Source organism: Sturnira hondurensis, unplaced genomic scaffold, assembly GCF_014824575.4.
Source record: "Sturnira hondurensis isolate 20B ecotype Veracruz unplaced genomic scaffold, ASM1482457v3 Scaffold0006413, whole genome shotgun sequence".
Classification (NCBI taxonomy): Eukaryota; Metazoa; Chordata; class Mammalia; order Chiroptera; family Phyllostomidae; genus Sturnira; species Sturnira hondurensis.
This window is the reverse complement of record NW_028079044.1, coordinates 15,596,463-15,611,823: the sequence shown is the minus strand read 5'-3', so window position 1 is coordinate 15,611,823 and position 15,361 is coordinate 15,596,463.

Below are 15,361 nucleotides of genomic sequence, written 5' to 3'. Positions count from 1 at the left end.
TTTAGATCATACTTCAAATAAGTTAGATATAAGTTACATTTTGAATTAAAAGCAGACAACCATAAGCCACTAAAAATAATTGTAGGTTAAAATATATGTAGATTTCTAGGGATAAAAAACATTGTACACAAACTTATGGCAAAACCTTAAAAAGAAAATAAACACAATTTTGGAAAATCGCTTTAAAAAATCACAACTTATCAAAGATTGTTTGTATATCCCTAATGTGTAAGAGTTTTTTTTCTTAATTGATACAAATTACAAACAAAAGACAAGTGTACCAATATGAAAAATAAGCAGATAACATGAGTCGGAAAGTTACAAAATGAAAAATAAAAGTAGATGAGATTTGTTGCTGGTAAATTAAATGAACAAATTACTGTTTTTATAATACAAATCAAATTTATATCCTGTAAAATAAAAATGACAATATCTATAAAGGGCTAGACATTGAAAATGGCCTAAGCGAATAAAAATAGGTAATGGAATAAACAAATATGACTGCATCATGAAATACTATGCTTCAATTATAATCCTGTGCTGTAGAAGAAAACATCATGTGAAAACATAGACAATTCCTCTAGTGAATAAAATAGGTTGCTTAATATTTTTAACATCGTTTTTGGAAAAATAAATTAATTTTTAAAAGACTAAGGTATATACACCAAAATGTTTTTAAAAACATTGTTTTCTCTAAGTAATAGACATAGGGAGAAATAACACTTTTATCTTTGTTTTTTGCTACACTGTCCAATTTTTCTACATTAAATAGAAAAGAACTGTAGTCAGGTAATGTGTAAACAAATGTGCCATACATTTTTGAGGCTAACCATAACCCTGATTAATAGAAATAAATTTTGTTATTGTTCAGCTGAAAAAGAAATGAATATTTTCACTAATCCTGATATACTTTTTAAAGAAGTAAAAAGAAAGAGCAAAAAAGTAAAAGAAGAAAGAATACCAGGCTAAGCTCTGATAATAACATAGATGAATTTTTTATTTCAGGATTTTATGGGTTCTTCATACCAAAGATCAAAATGATAACAAATGCCCAAACATATTGCTGTTGCCACTCTAGGACAGAATGAGAAAATAGGAAGAAAACTACTCGGAGACAGGTCCTGTGAAAATAAGTATTTCCTTAGAATATAAGTGGCTGTAGCTGTATAATAAAGGCTGTATTTTATTAAGCAGAACATTATCAGCTGGTGAGAGTCAGTGAGAGTTAACATGAGGCACAGTAATGCAACACGACCACTAATGTTTTGAAAAACATTTAATTCAGGATCCAACATAAGCTATCAACATAGATACCTGTGCTAGATCCAATTTTCTGTTGGCACAAGGAAAGAGAAAAATATTCTCTGAGGTATCGACAGGTAGTAGGCACAGATTATAGGAAATAATTTAATGTGCTTCTAAATGTTACTCGTGAACTGTCTTTAAAAATAAATCCTTTCTGACTCTTCATTATGTTGCACAAATGAGAGACCCAAAAATTATGGCTCAACGCCCATTTTACATTCAAGGTCAGATGGGCAACAATCAGGCGACGATATTTTATTCTCCTGCACATATGAAATTCTGTTTGAACTCATCAAAGTGAATTTATAGATGTGCTAAACTATCCGATGAGAAGATTGGGTATGTGTAGGACAAGTTGCCTACCTGGTTTCCTAATGCAAGTAAATTACTAGCCAGGCATGGTTTCCCTTGGAAGAGAGGAGAGAAGTTAAATTTTTTTGTCCCAACCTTGACAAATCTGGGCCTGAATTTTTAAGGACAACACATTAAAAACCTTGGCAGGGATCATTCAGAAGTATTTCTGAATAGGATACATTCATATGAAGCCTTTCTCCCTTTGCCAGCATCTCTATAACTACTGGGAACTGGGGAGGATAAAAACAAAATATCTGAGTGTAAACTGACCCAGAGCTGAATATTTATCCTCTGCAATTTAATCTGAAAAGATGTCTTCAGGCGTTTAGGGTTTGGTTGAATCCCACAAAACCCAGCAAAATTTAAAGCTAAACCGGATGCCCTGTCCTTACTTCACCTCTCAGTATCAGACTCCTGAGGGTGTAACAAAATCACATGATGTTAAATTCCACTTTGACATCAGTTTTATTCCAGTTTGAAATGGAATTTAACATCTTCTTTGTGGTTGAAATCATGCTGTGTTTTCTTCTTAATATTTTAGAGGTGCAAATTTATACATTCCAAACATATTCTTCTCTGAACAAAGGAAGGGCTCTGAGAAGGGGAGGGACATAGTTTTACGAATGAGTAAGGGGCTGAAAAAAATGTTTTGTTAATTCTTAATAGCAAAATCATAGAGGAAACATTTGAGGAGACCCAGTATAATTAATAGAGCAGAACTAAGTACAGCGCACATGCTTCTAAGAAGATCCCAGAATGCACTGTGGAAATAAGCAATGCACTGGTTAATCACTTCAGAGAAATCACGCGGAAAGTACTACATGTATCACATCCAAGGTAATGACCAAGCCTTTTCAAAATCATACCATCTGGTAAACCTTTTCCAAAGCTGAAACTGCACCAGGCCACCCTTAGCTATCCTACACACTTCAGGGACATGAGCTAACTTTTACCCTGATAGCTTCAGCAGTGAGAACTACATGCAAATAAATAACAGCAACAAAATCTTCTTACCCAACTAAAAATTCAAAAATCTATATAAGCTTAAGAATAGAAACAGAAAGGGTGACAAACTACCCACTTGAATTTTCTTTTCTTAAGTATATTTTATTGATTATGATATTACAGTTGTCTCATTTCAATTGCCCCTTTATCTCCCCCTGCCCTGCAAACCCCTCCCTCCAGCATTCCCCCCATAGTTCATGTCGATGGGTCATACACATAAGTTCTTTGGCTTCTTCATTTCTCATGCTATTCTTAAAATGCCCCTGTCTATTTTGCACCTACCATTTAGGCTTCTGATTCCCTGTACCTCTCCCCGCATTCCCACTCCCCCTCCCCCTCCCGGAGGATAACCCTCCACGTGATCTCCGTGGAGCGAGGCAGTGGTGTTCAGGGTTGTGTTAAGAACACGCAGAAACTGACCTCATGCGCAGGGAAAGTGATCCAAACGCAGTTAAGAGACATGTCGTTCAGAACAACACTTTCGAAAGCAACACATGATCTTTTGGAATGACTGTAGTAAGAGCAAATAAATTTTAATCATGTTGAATTTTTATGTGTTTAAGAAACAGCCTTTTCCATTTAAATTATCAGTAAACCAGCCATTCATCTCTAAGAGAGATTTTACATCTCTTTCGCAATTCCCTAAATCTGTGTTGATATCCAGTGTAATCCAAATTCATAGAATTGAGCTGTTATGAATTTAATTAAACGTTCAAAGTGGCATATTAAAAGCAGATCTAACCTAAGATATAATGAAGCAAGAGGGTGAGGCTTACAACAATATTAAGAACTAGTGTTTTGTGGTTTCTCTTCAAATACCAAAGGAGATTGAATGGGAGTGAGGGAATATTGGCTAATAAATTTACAGAGGAAAAAGAAAGAACCTCTATTTTTATTCTTCAAGTCCGAGGGGAGGGAAGGACCTTAGTTAAGTATTGTTTGTAATGTTCCTCTAAGTTTAGTTCAGTGTAATGAATTTGGTGGCACCCCTGGGAATTCTATACCAAGGAAAAATTTTGCACCCAGAATATTTTATGCACAGAGCACATATTTAGAGCTGAATTTTCTAAAATTATGCATAGAAAATTTCAGAAGAAAATGCCCACAGAATCTTAACTCTTCAAGGGCTAGGGAACATCACCATCTACTTCAAAATACCAACAGTGTGTATAAAACATGGTTAAACAAAAAGTTAATGTGCCAATTTCACTTCCTTCTTCCTGCAGCTCTAATTTAAACAAGTTGCACACATAAGTGACACTATATGCATAGGGTTTTGCACTAAGTTTGCAATGTCAGGTTTGTTTATAAAAATCATATTTTTAACTGCTGGCCCCTGGGGCTCTGTTCTGGGCAGTTATAAGCTCCAGCCAGTTCCATTCTGATTTTTAAAGAGACAGCTCTCATTTCCACGAAATTTCAATGGAGACATTTCAGACCTTGGGACAAAACTCTTGGTTTATACTTTCTATGGCCTTACAAGCTTACAATTCAGTTTATTTACTTAGCACAGAAAGTGCACTCGTGTTTACCATGACCTGGTGGTGGCCACTGTCACCCCCCCAGGAAGTTTGCAGAGTTTCTTATTCCTTTTCTTTTTCTGTCTTCTCTGCCGGGCCACCACTACTGTGAAAAAGCTTCCGCATAGTGCTTTAGAGAGCACTTCCCACAATTTTATTTCTATTCAGAACTTTCAACTCCATTCGTAAACCTAGTGGTTGCACAGTAGTTAATAAAGGGCTTCTAACCTTTATAGTCTTTCCCGCCATGGTTGAAATCCTGGCCTCTGTAATTTATGCACAGCCATAACAATGCTCACGGGCAGTTGTAGAATAAAAAAACCTCTCATTCCTGGATTTGCTGCACTTCAAGAAAAATGCAAAGATTTTGCTGAATACTTTATAAGAAATAATAGCATGGATTGCTCTGCAGCCCATTTGAACGTGGTGACACCACATTTGCTTTGGTCTTACCACAAATCTTTAATTTGAAATTTTTCTTCATTAACCCCCTTTTTAGTTTAAGGGTACCAAAACATAAAGTAAATGTAATCATTATGAGGTTCTAGAAATATATCATAGCTGGGCTCCCCAGATAAGATGTTCATTAAGAGGCTAGCCTTTTATGTCATGAAAACTATGTGGCTTTGTACACTGCATCTTGAAACGTCAGTGTAGGTTGGGGGCCAAATGGTCATCACTTTCACAGCTAATTACTCACGCTCAGGCCAGGAAGTACTGTTGTTTGTAATGTGGCTTAGGCTTGCATAAACTTGATTCTTTGATACCAAAGAAATTATCTAGGGCAAAATTACGTGTTCAGTGCAACTCAGCAGGTCATGCTTTCAACTTGAGCTGGCCCAGGGAACTGGGAAAAATGGAAACTTTTCTCTGGATGGCTGTCCCTATATAGCTACTCCTCCATGTCCCCTCTCCATAAACCACTCCTAAAGCCCACTCAGAGAACTCTAGAACATTACCTGAGATTCTACTGTTCTCATGTCAATTCCTGAGCAAAAAGAATTTCTACCAGCTCTGGGACTGAGTGAAGAGTCATATTCCGAGGTAACACCATTGAACGAGGCAATGTCTGTAATTGGCAATGTCAGAACACTATAGTGTCAGACCTCAGAGCTGCGTCATAGAATCATAGGAGTGGGGAGGCTGACGGAAGGTTATCTAAGTCCGTCAGTGCTGCTGGAAAGACCTTCCCTAGGTACAGACAGCTGTCTATCATCTGGAAAAGATCATCCCCAACATTATCAACCCCATAACCATTTTTAGTACCATCACTGAAGACCACAGAGTGCCTATTTATCAATAGGATCAGGATAGCTTTTTTACTTAAAATACAAATAAATAAGATGTATGAAACTTTACCCTTGTCCACTACAAGAGCAGAACCTAAGATACTGTGGCAGGTATTTATATTCTTTAACCTAATGTCCATTTCCTCTTCTTGATAGTTCCTGGGTTTTCTTGGGGAGAGAATTCTACTGTCTACATGAGTAAGGGAAAGCATAGTTTTCCTGGGCCGGGGAGCAACGCCCCACTAGCGAGCTGAAGGGGTCCTTGGATATTCTTCCCTCCATTCTCCCAGATTTTGATCACGACCACATCACATAGCAAAGCTCCTTGATAAATAGATAGAAATTTGGGGGTCATTTTTATTTCCCAACCTCTCAACTCTCAGAGCCACAAAATCATCCGGTTCTGTCCATTGCAGTCAACAAATATTTCTTGAATCTCTTTTTCATCCCCTTCTCTCCCTACTGCCAGAGTACAGCCCTGGTGTGTGTCCCCTATATTGACACAATGGTTTCCTCTCTATGTCTGCCTCCCACCCCTCTTCACCCCAACTCTTCGCAATGGAAAAGTAACTATGTTACTTTGGGGCCATATGTTAAGCACTTTTTAAAGTTAAATATTCACAACGCTCCTTAAGTAGATATTATCTTCTCATTTTATAGACAAGGAAACAGAGGCTAAGAAACATTAAGAAACTTACCTATGATCGATCGCCCAGCTAATAACTAGTTAAGCAAGCTTTGAATTCGTTTCTGTACAACTCCAAATTCCACACCACCAAGAAGGTAAAAGTAGCTACCTCTCTTCGCGCTAATGGCAGAGTAATCTCTCCAAAACATAACTGCCATTATATTTTATTTTGCTGCTCATGATTCTGATGACTCTTTACCCATTCTCTCCACAGCAGAGTCATGAACGAGTGAGGCTTTCCAGGGTCTGCCATGACTTAGCTTTTCCAACTGTCTTTCTTGTTAATCACCATGCTCACCTGAGATCCCAACATCCAGCCATCCCTAACTCCTTTGTGTCATCAAACAAATGACATTTTCTTGTGCCTCTCAATTCTTTTGCATTCACTGGTCCTTCTTTGGCCAAGAGGGCTTGTTCTATTTTCCTCCATCTGGAAAATCCCTGCTTAGTCTTCAAGATGCATCTGAGATGTAATTTTTGTCTGGGACCATCCTTGGATCCTGTGAAGATTGTTTTTATTGCTCTTTGAACTTTACTCCATTGCACTCTGACATTTCTTTATTTGAATCTAAGCACTTATTGATACATCTGTTTCCTCATTAGACTGTCTTCTTCAAAGGTCTGTAGCTTATTGGCTTTCTATTCTTCCAGCTTCCACCCTGTCCCACCTTATTCTCCGGTAATTACGTATCATTACTTTACCCAAAACTCTTCAATAACTTCCCATCATATTTAGAATATAATCAGAAACCATTAACATGTGTTCTGGCCACCTGCTGTTTCTCTGATCTCACCTTCAGCTTCTCAATTACCCCTTTTCCATTTTTAGCCACATGGTTTTTCAACTATTTTTTGAACAGACCAAAGAGTTGCCTACTCAGAACCCTCGTGCTGACCATTCCCTCTGCCTGGAAGACTCTGCCCAGATGTCTCCCCCGATGTTCCTCTTGCTTCATTCAGAGCTCTGCCAAATGTCAACTCTTCTGAGAAACCTCCCCTGACCACCCACATAAATGTAAATATAGGATTACAGCCACCATCACACCTATACCCTTCTTTCCATTCTTAGACTGATGATTATCTGTTGTTACATTACACACTGGGATGTGTGTTTCTCCATGACTACCATGGCCCCTGAAATGTACGCCCCACAAGGGCAGGCCTGTGTCTGCTTCCCCCAGCACTACCCCCCCCCCCGCCCCCGCGCTTTTCCCAGCAGCTACTTAGTAAGCATAAACAAATAAGTGAACTCCTCCCCCACTTTCCAGGGTTTACGACACTGCCAGTAGTACTTCAGAGGCCCAAAAGGTAATTAGTATATCCTGAGTAAGTTATGGTGCAAAGTACAAAGAACTTCCACAGAATTTCCCCTTACAAACCTGACAGGTCAGAGAAGCTTCTTATACCCAAAGAAACATTTCAAAAATGACTTAAATGATATAAGAGGACAGTGATTTGACAGACAATGAGGCAGAAAAGAAAGAAGGAAGAGTTCCAAAACACAGCTCATAAAATTTTTTAGAGATGTTGCACTGTCACAGATGACTTCTTCCCATCTCAGTTCTTCCTGATGTCATCCCTAGATATAAAGAAGCTTTGTTAGCGCTTGAACACTTGCATAGACAGGAATGATTCTAAATTAGGAAGCCTTAATCCTTTCTTCTCTAAGTGAAGCTTTCTCATCTGAGACCATGTCCCAGAAATGTATTTAAGTTAATTAAAGCATAACCTTTGAGCCATCATTAATTCTTCCTGACCTTTAGGAAACCAAGTGTCAGGGGAAAATGCTGTTTTTACTATATGCCATAATTTTCATGAATACTCGAAGACCCTAAGATCCCTTCCCAATTATTATCTTCTTCTTTCCAAATATCTCAATGCATGTTTAGTATAAAACAGTAATTCTTCATTTGTAAATGACTCCAGTTCAGCAACAATGGTTCTTACTCAATATTTATTGTTTGTATAAAGAAAATATATTCCATATATTTCAATTCTCTTAAGCTTCTCCACACCTCTCCCTTCCAAACACCTTGACTGTGTTGCATTCTGGTGTCTGGGGTTGCCATTATATTAGAAATTCTAAAAAGGTTGAAGGGAAATTAAGATTTTGAGAGGACGGAGATTAATTCATTTTGAACATTTTGAGTTCAAGATGGATTTGGACAGCCAAGTTCAACTTCTCCAAAGGCAGATGAATCAGTGAAAAATTATTGCTTCAACACACCTTGGTAATCTTCCCTCCCCTACAGAAAAAAGAAAATTTATTGTAATTCCAAAGATGATTCATTTATACCCAAACATATATATTGAGGACCTACTATGTTCTAAGAATTGCCTTTGGTTTTTAAATATATATAGGACCTTAGTAGTCACTCAGTAATCATTACTAAAACCTGAGTCTTTTATACCAGGCCTGGGCCTTTTATCATAGTGGGGTTGCAAAATCCAAGCACTTGGTGTTCAACCAATAGCAACGTTCATGTGCTAAGAAGTCCTTTCCAACTCTTGAGGTTTCCTCCCCAAAGGTTCATGTCACTCCCAATTTCCCCAGCCTGCTCCAGCTGCCTAAGCCTGACCTAGGATGTTCTCCCGGCTCCCCTCCTTCTGCTCAGTCTCTTCCTCACTCACATTCCAAGGCCCAGGACTGACGTCTCCCAAGGGGCATCTCAGAGCAATCCCACTCTCGATGATCTCCAAGTGTTCTAAGTATGGTCACTTCTTTATCGCTTCACTGTAAGGCCTTAACCACCTGTTACTGTTTCATGTGAGCTTGTTATTTCCTCCCAACTGAGGTACTAACTCCTCCAGAACAGAAAACTGGTCTCTGACTTCTTTGTAGCTTTAGTCCAGGCTGAGTTCATGAGAGCTCGATAAATATCAGTTCTTGAAATGAGCCACCCAAGTTCCCAGTACAGCCATTTGTATCTGAAAGGACAAGGCATTTATGTTCTGGCAGAATTAATCCCAATAAACTCCTGTTCAATATGAGCTGTCTTAAGTGAGAGCCGCAGACAGGATCACAGGGAGTAGGTTGGGAGGATTTGCAGGATCACAGGGAGTAGGTTGGGAGGATGGTCTTCCTCTTGCACAAGCAGATGGAGGGCAAGGGCCTCCTCACCATTCCTGCCTGGTGGCTTCAGCAGCACCTGGAAGATAAGTAATACAAGGTATCATCCAATAGCACTGGTAGGGGGCCTTTTGCTACCCCATTTTCATCTGGGTGCTAGGAGGTTGCAGAGTAGACCCTGACTTACAGGAGGGAGGTGCCCCCTGGAAAAAGTACTTCAATATATTGTGCATATTCATGGTCTGCTTCCAGATCTACTGCTCATCCATTCCTCTGCCCTGCTCACCCCATGCCCAACCTAGTGCTTCCTTATTCCTCTCAACTCATTTCGGTAGGAAAGGTTCCAGGTTATTTTAATACCTGAGAGAGCGCCTCTCCTTCATTTCGGCCAGTCTTTCCTGATTAAAGTGCTTTCTCCTCCCTTCTCCTCCAGTCCTTTTTCCCCTCTTTCTCTAGCACCCTCTCCCTTTCATTTCTCTTCTCTCCTCTCCCTTTCCTCATCTCCTTTTCTCTCTCCTAATCTTTTCCACTTACTTGATCCCAAAGACCACTTGAAGGACATTTTTTGACTGTAAAATTTAACACTTCTCCAGGTCACCATCAGTACAAAACTTTCTTCATGATGGCTTTGATGAAACTTTTGTATGCCTTTCCCACCTGTTTGTTGAGATTTCCACATTGAACAGGACTCACTGTCTGTTTTCTTTTTCAACATTACAACAGACATCCAGGGTGAGATGAATGAATTGGCAACAACCCTCTCAATTCAAGAAGGAAATTTGGAAAAGGGCCAGCTCCAACCAGCTATTCTCTGAACTGACCTCATTCACCTTGAAATCAGAGCACTGGAAGAAGAAAGAGGAAGGGACATCACGTGCATGGTATGTCACTATAGGTATCTGTGTATAGCAGGGGGTGAGGGAGATATCTGGGTACAGAAGAGGAAGCTAGGCAGTGGGACAAAAGGCCAGACCTACCTCAGTTCTTCTGATGAAAATCAGAAGGAAATATTCTACTAGAAAATTACCCTGTACCTACACTGGACATTGGCTAATTCTAGTCCATAGAATTATCCCACATCATAAGTTCGTTCACTTGCACTGGATTGTAACTTCAGGTATGTGAGCATGCAATTAAAATTTTCCTGGAATCACCCCACTTAACCCAGTGACAACGAGGAGCAAAATTTCCCCATCTTAACAGCTAGTTCAGAGCCCAAGTGGCAGTCCACCAGCAGCTGATGTGAGGAGAGGCTGAGTGGCAGTTCTAATTGACCATTTCTACCCATGTTCCTCTAAGGAACATACAATACAAGCTGTCACAGCTTCCTGCCAATCATAAGAAATCTGACCCAGAGAAACCACTGTCTCAGAGTAAGGGCTGTTTATATGTAACCAATGAATTCAGTTTCCATTGCATTATCTTATTTTTAGGCCATTGTGGAGGAGAGCCTGCCTAATCATATCATAAAATCACAAATTTAGTAGATTATATATGATGACTTCAAATCTAAATATGTCCTCTGGCTGCCCAAACAAAAGGCCATTTAGCATCTGACATCTTCTAGCCTTAGAGCTGCAAGTTTGTTGTTTGGGGAGACTCGGGAGCTTTTGCAGGGTTGCAGCTTACCAAATACTTGGGAGGCATGCTGTTTCATGACACAGGAGTGGGGGAACAGTGCATGTGTGTTCTGATGTGCAATGAAGAAAATGCCTGTGTGAGCTGCTTTCCTACAGCATAAGGGGTTAAGGCAGCATAGGAAATTTATGCAGACACGTTGCATGCCACATTTACCTGTTTTTCCTCCTTTTACAGCCAATGAGAGATTTTCACTCTGACACAATGTCTACAACACATATGTCATAAGCAATGGGGACTGGGAAGAAAGAGAAGTGCACAAAGGCAAACTAACTAGACAGACAGCAGCTCATCAGCGCCACAGGCTTGTGCTCGGCTCCAGTGGAACAGCCTTGCCGTAATAAGGCCCGACACACCAATTTCTAAATGGCTCTACAAGTGGTTAGTTAGCCAGGTGGCCACACACCCATAGAAGAACTGACAGGGAAACTACATGAGAAAACACGGTGATTCAGTTTGCAGCTGCCATCCCTACTCCATCAAGAAACATAGTCAGTGCCTCCTCTCCCAAAGTTAACAGGGGGCTGAGGGAAGATGACAGAGCTCCAGAGTCCCCACCCAACTCACCAGGAGGAAAGAGGGAGTTGTCAGACAAAGAAATGCCCTTCCAAACTCTGCGTCCATAAATGGAAACATACAAGTACGCTTCCAGTGTTCAGGCTTACATCAGTTCAGCTTGTTTCTGCGCACTGATTAATTCTGCAAGAAAGGACCTATGGCAGCTTGCATTATTGTTTACAAATAGTCATGGCCTCCTTCCTGGAGAAGAATTGTATTTCACTCCCCTATTGATGGAGCTTGGCGATGAGACCTGCTACAGCCAGTGGACTGTATGGAAGGTGACATGCAGAAGCTTTGAGAGCCACTGTGTGCTCCTCAGGGCCTCTTTTCTCCCCAGTCAATGACCAGCAAAGTCTCCAAGAGGAATTTCTGTCTCAGTCTGGGTCCTGAAGTGAAAACAACAGGAAAGAGTATTGAAGTTGACCCAAGATGAATATAAGCAAGAAATAAACTTTATTGTTGTACACCACTAAAATTGTGTGAGTCATTTCCTACTGCCTCATAACCTAGCCCATTCTGACTAATACAATCACTTTTAAAAAGCTAATAGTACAGCAAGTGCTCACTTAAAGTCCTTGATAGGTTTCTGGCACTATGGTCAAATGAAGTATAACTAAACTATTTTACCACAGGTTAATTGATATAAACAAGAGTGAAGTTCCTACTCATCTCATCAATGTCATAATGAAACAACCCTAAACTAAATCTAAAAGTACGTGGCAGCTTTGCTTGAGAAGTTCAAGCATTTGTTTTCCTCTTGTCGTGATCACTATCTTACCCCTTTGTGTTTGGATTAGTTCTGTCCTTGGTGTGTTAGTCTGATCTTTCTCAAGTGGGCTATCAGGCAGGGCAAATCTCTGGACCTCAGAAGTGAGTACATGTTCAGCAGATGATGGCATGGTTAATTCAATTGTAAGAAGTAAATGTGGATTAGATAATTATAGAACACATTATCCTCTTTGAAAATCTGTTTATTATCTTGACGATGGAGACATTCAGCTTTATAAGAAGTGCATACATAGATACTATCTCAATTTAGAAAGATGTGGTCAGGGAGCCATGTGGCAAGGAGGTCCTAGGATAGAATAACATAACTTTGTTAGAGACTATGTATTTAAAAACTGTATCTCAAACTCAAACTAGTTGAGAGTCATGATAATGTTCCAGAAATCAGAGTAAAGTCTGCATTTCTAGGCATAAAAATCCACTACATAGCAGGACATTATCTCACTTAATCCAGTCATTCTACAGACTTGTGTTCTATGTGAACAGCATTATTATTCGCAGGAAACAGTTCTGAGGCTCCCCTATGTTCCTTGTTAGCCGAAGAAGATCGTCACCTATATCTCATGCAAAACTCATAAGCTTTTGAAGTATTCCTCTCCTTCTGATCTTAAGAGCTATTCACCTCAGCAAGCACAGTATCTGGGTCCGAGTAGGTGAGTGTTTCTCAGAGCTATCAGTTACACCATCAATTAGAATAGAAGCAGTGACAAAGGAAGTTTACGGTTGGACATCATAGTGAGGGAACGTCACCCCAGAAATGCAGAATGTCGGATCTGAAAGAGACATTGGGGGTGCTGAGGCACAGAGAGGTTGCAGGGGCACAAATGGCTGTAGGTCCCAGTCCAGGGCTTTGGCGCCTTCCCTGGCTCATCGGTCCTCTCCTCACAATGGTGTGCTGAGGACAGGCTAGCCCAAGAATCCCTTCTGAGATGATAGAAATGTATTTTAAAAAGAACACAGAGTACGGTAGGAGTAATAACATAGAAATTATGAATACCAACAATCTATTCAAAATAGAAGCTCTGTTTAGAAAAGTCAGTCTCTCACTTTTTCCTGGATGCCTCCAGTGACCAGCAGCTCATTGCTCTCCAAGGTGTCTGTTTTGTTGTGAGATCTTGCTGGTTGCTAATGAGGTCTTTTGTGGGATGAACATATACCTTCCTCATGGGTATGTTCTTAAGCCAGTCATAGTTCTACTCTGATCCAGGTTAGTGGTTTTCAAACACAGAAATGTGATTCGTCCCTCAGAAAACATTTGGCAAAGTTTGTAGACATTTCTGGTTGTCATAGTTACCAAAAATGCTACTGACATCTAGGCAAAGAGGCCAGGAGCACTGTTAAGCATTGTATACGGCACCAAACAATACCCACAACAAAGAATTATCTAGCTCAAATGTCAACAGAGCCAAGATAGAGAAACTCTGATCTAGTCCAATCTCTACTAGACACTATAGCCCCTTGCATATTTGAAAGAGACTCTATTATTTCTTCCAAGTCTTCTTTCTGCTAAATACCTTCAGGTTTCTCATTACTATGCATAAAATAATCTAACAGCTTATGATGACTATGCATCAATATCTTCTTGTCTCTCATTATTGTCTCCACTAGAAGGGCACACTCTCCATTAGATCTTACAGAAATCCAGAGGATTCTGAATCCCCATGATCCACCACATGTATTCAACGCACTGACAAGTTCCAATAAGCCATCACTAGCAGCATGAAAAGAGTCTGGTATCTTAGATCACCATGTAGATTCACCAAAACTCCATGGTATTTAGATGATGGTAGTATTAAATAGCAGTAGTAGCAAAGCAACACTTACTATTTATTGAGTGCTGGTGATATGCCAGACACCCTGCTAAGGGCTTCATGTGCATTATCTCATTTAATCTTCCTAGCAATCTCATGAGGTAGGCTGTGTTATCATCATTTTGCAGGCGAAGAAACCAATTCTTAGGTGAAACATTTGTCTAAGGTCATGGAGCTGGGAATCAGATTGGCCAGGACTCAAACCCAAGTCTGCCCACCCTCAAAATCCAGGCTCTCAATCCCCACAATGTATTCCTCAAAACAGAGATAAAATGGCACAGTTCACAAAAGACTAACAAACTACCAGGGAGTAGTTAATGCATCCATCTTAACAGGCATGCGCATAACTTGATGGGAGGTCTCACTCCTTTGCAAACTAAGCATTCTGGAAAAAAAAGCTACTAAGACATATTTTAAGAGCCAAAAGCTTTGTGTGTTTTTAATAGTCTCTAGGGTAAAAACAAATCAACAGCAACATAAAGAAAGGAAATGTTTCTAATATTTTAATGGCTCTCTGTTCAAGAAAGTTGTCTCATTTAAAATTGAAAACCTTAGTCTGGACCATCCCAGATTCATGAGCACCCTGGGACCTTCCTTGAGTGAGTGATGGTTACAAATCTGTGTGCTTTTGACAGACCAGGTTTATTTTCATTTCAGAGGAGTTTGGGTATTTTCTTCTCAGTGCTTCTTTCTACATTTGCAACCTAAAGACTGGGGCTTTTAGCCCTGTGACTCATGGATCTTTCCTTAGAAGTGGGTGGACTATATTTTTTCTTTTGGCAGCTCTTAAATTATTAGTCAGGTTGCCATGTAATTTTTGGGTTTCACCAAGTGGCTTCAAGGATTAGAAACTGAGAGCCTGAGAAAAGTGCCAGGATTACAAACTTTTACTATGTTGCAACTTAAAGCTGATCTTTTCTTTCTCTTACGATCCAGGAACATATTTCTGCCATATTTATATAGCGCTTTCCTGAAGACAAGGAAAGCCCTGTTAGCAGAGGTGAGGGAGAAGTCAGCTGGCATTTAGGGGCAAAGCTCTTTTGGCAGGAGAGCTGATGCCAAAACTCATCAAAATTAACTTTCATTTGTAAACTTAAAGAGTGTTTGATATTGGTCTCTTTTTCTTTTTATCAGCGTAAGTGCCTTCTCTTTCCTTATTCCTGGGATGACCTTGTATCTCCTCTGCAGCTAAAAGTATCCCTGCCCAATGACGTCATCACACTGCGTTTGGACAAGAGTGCCCCTTGCTCTAACTGTTGATCTACACCTACACCCCCAGACGTTCTTTAAAGACGGATTCTCCAAGTGTCTTTCCACCCACCAGGAGTGACTGG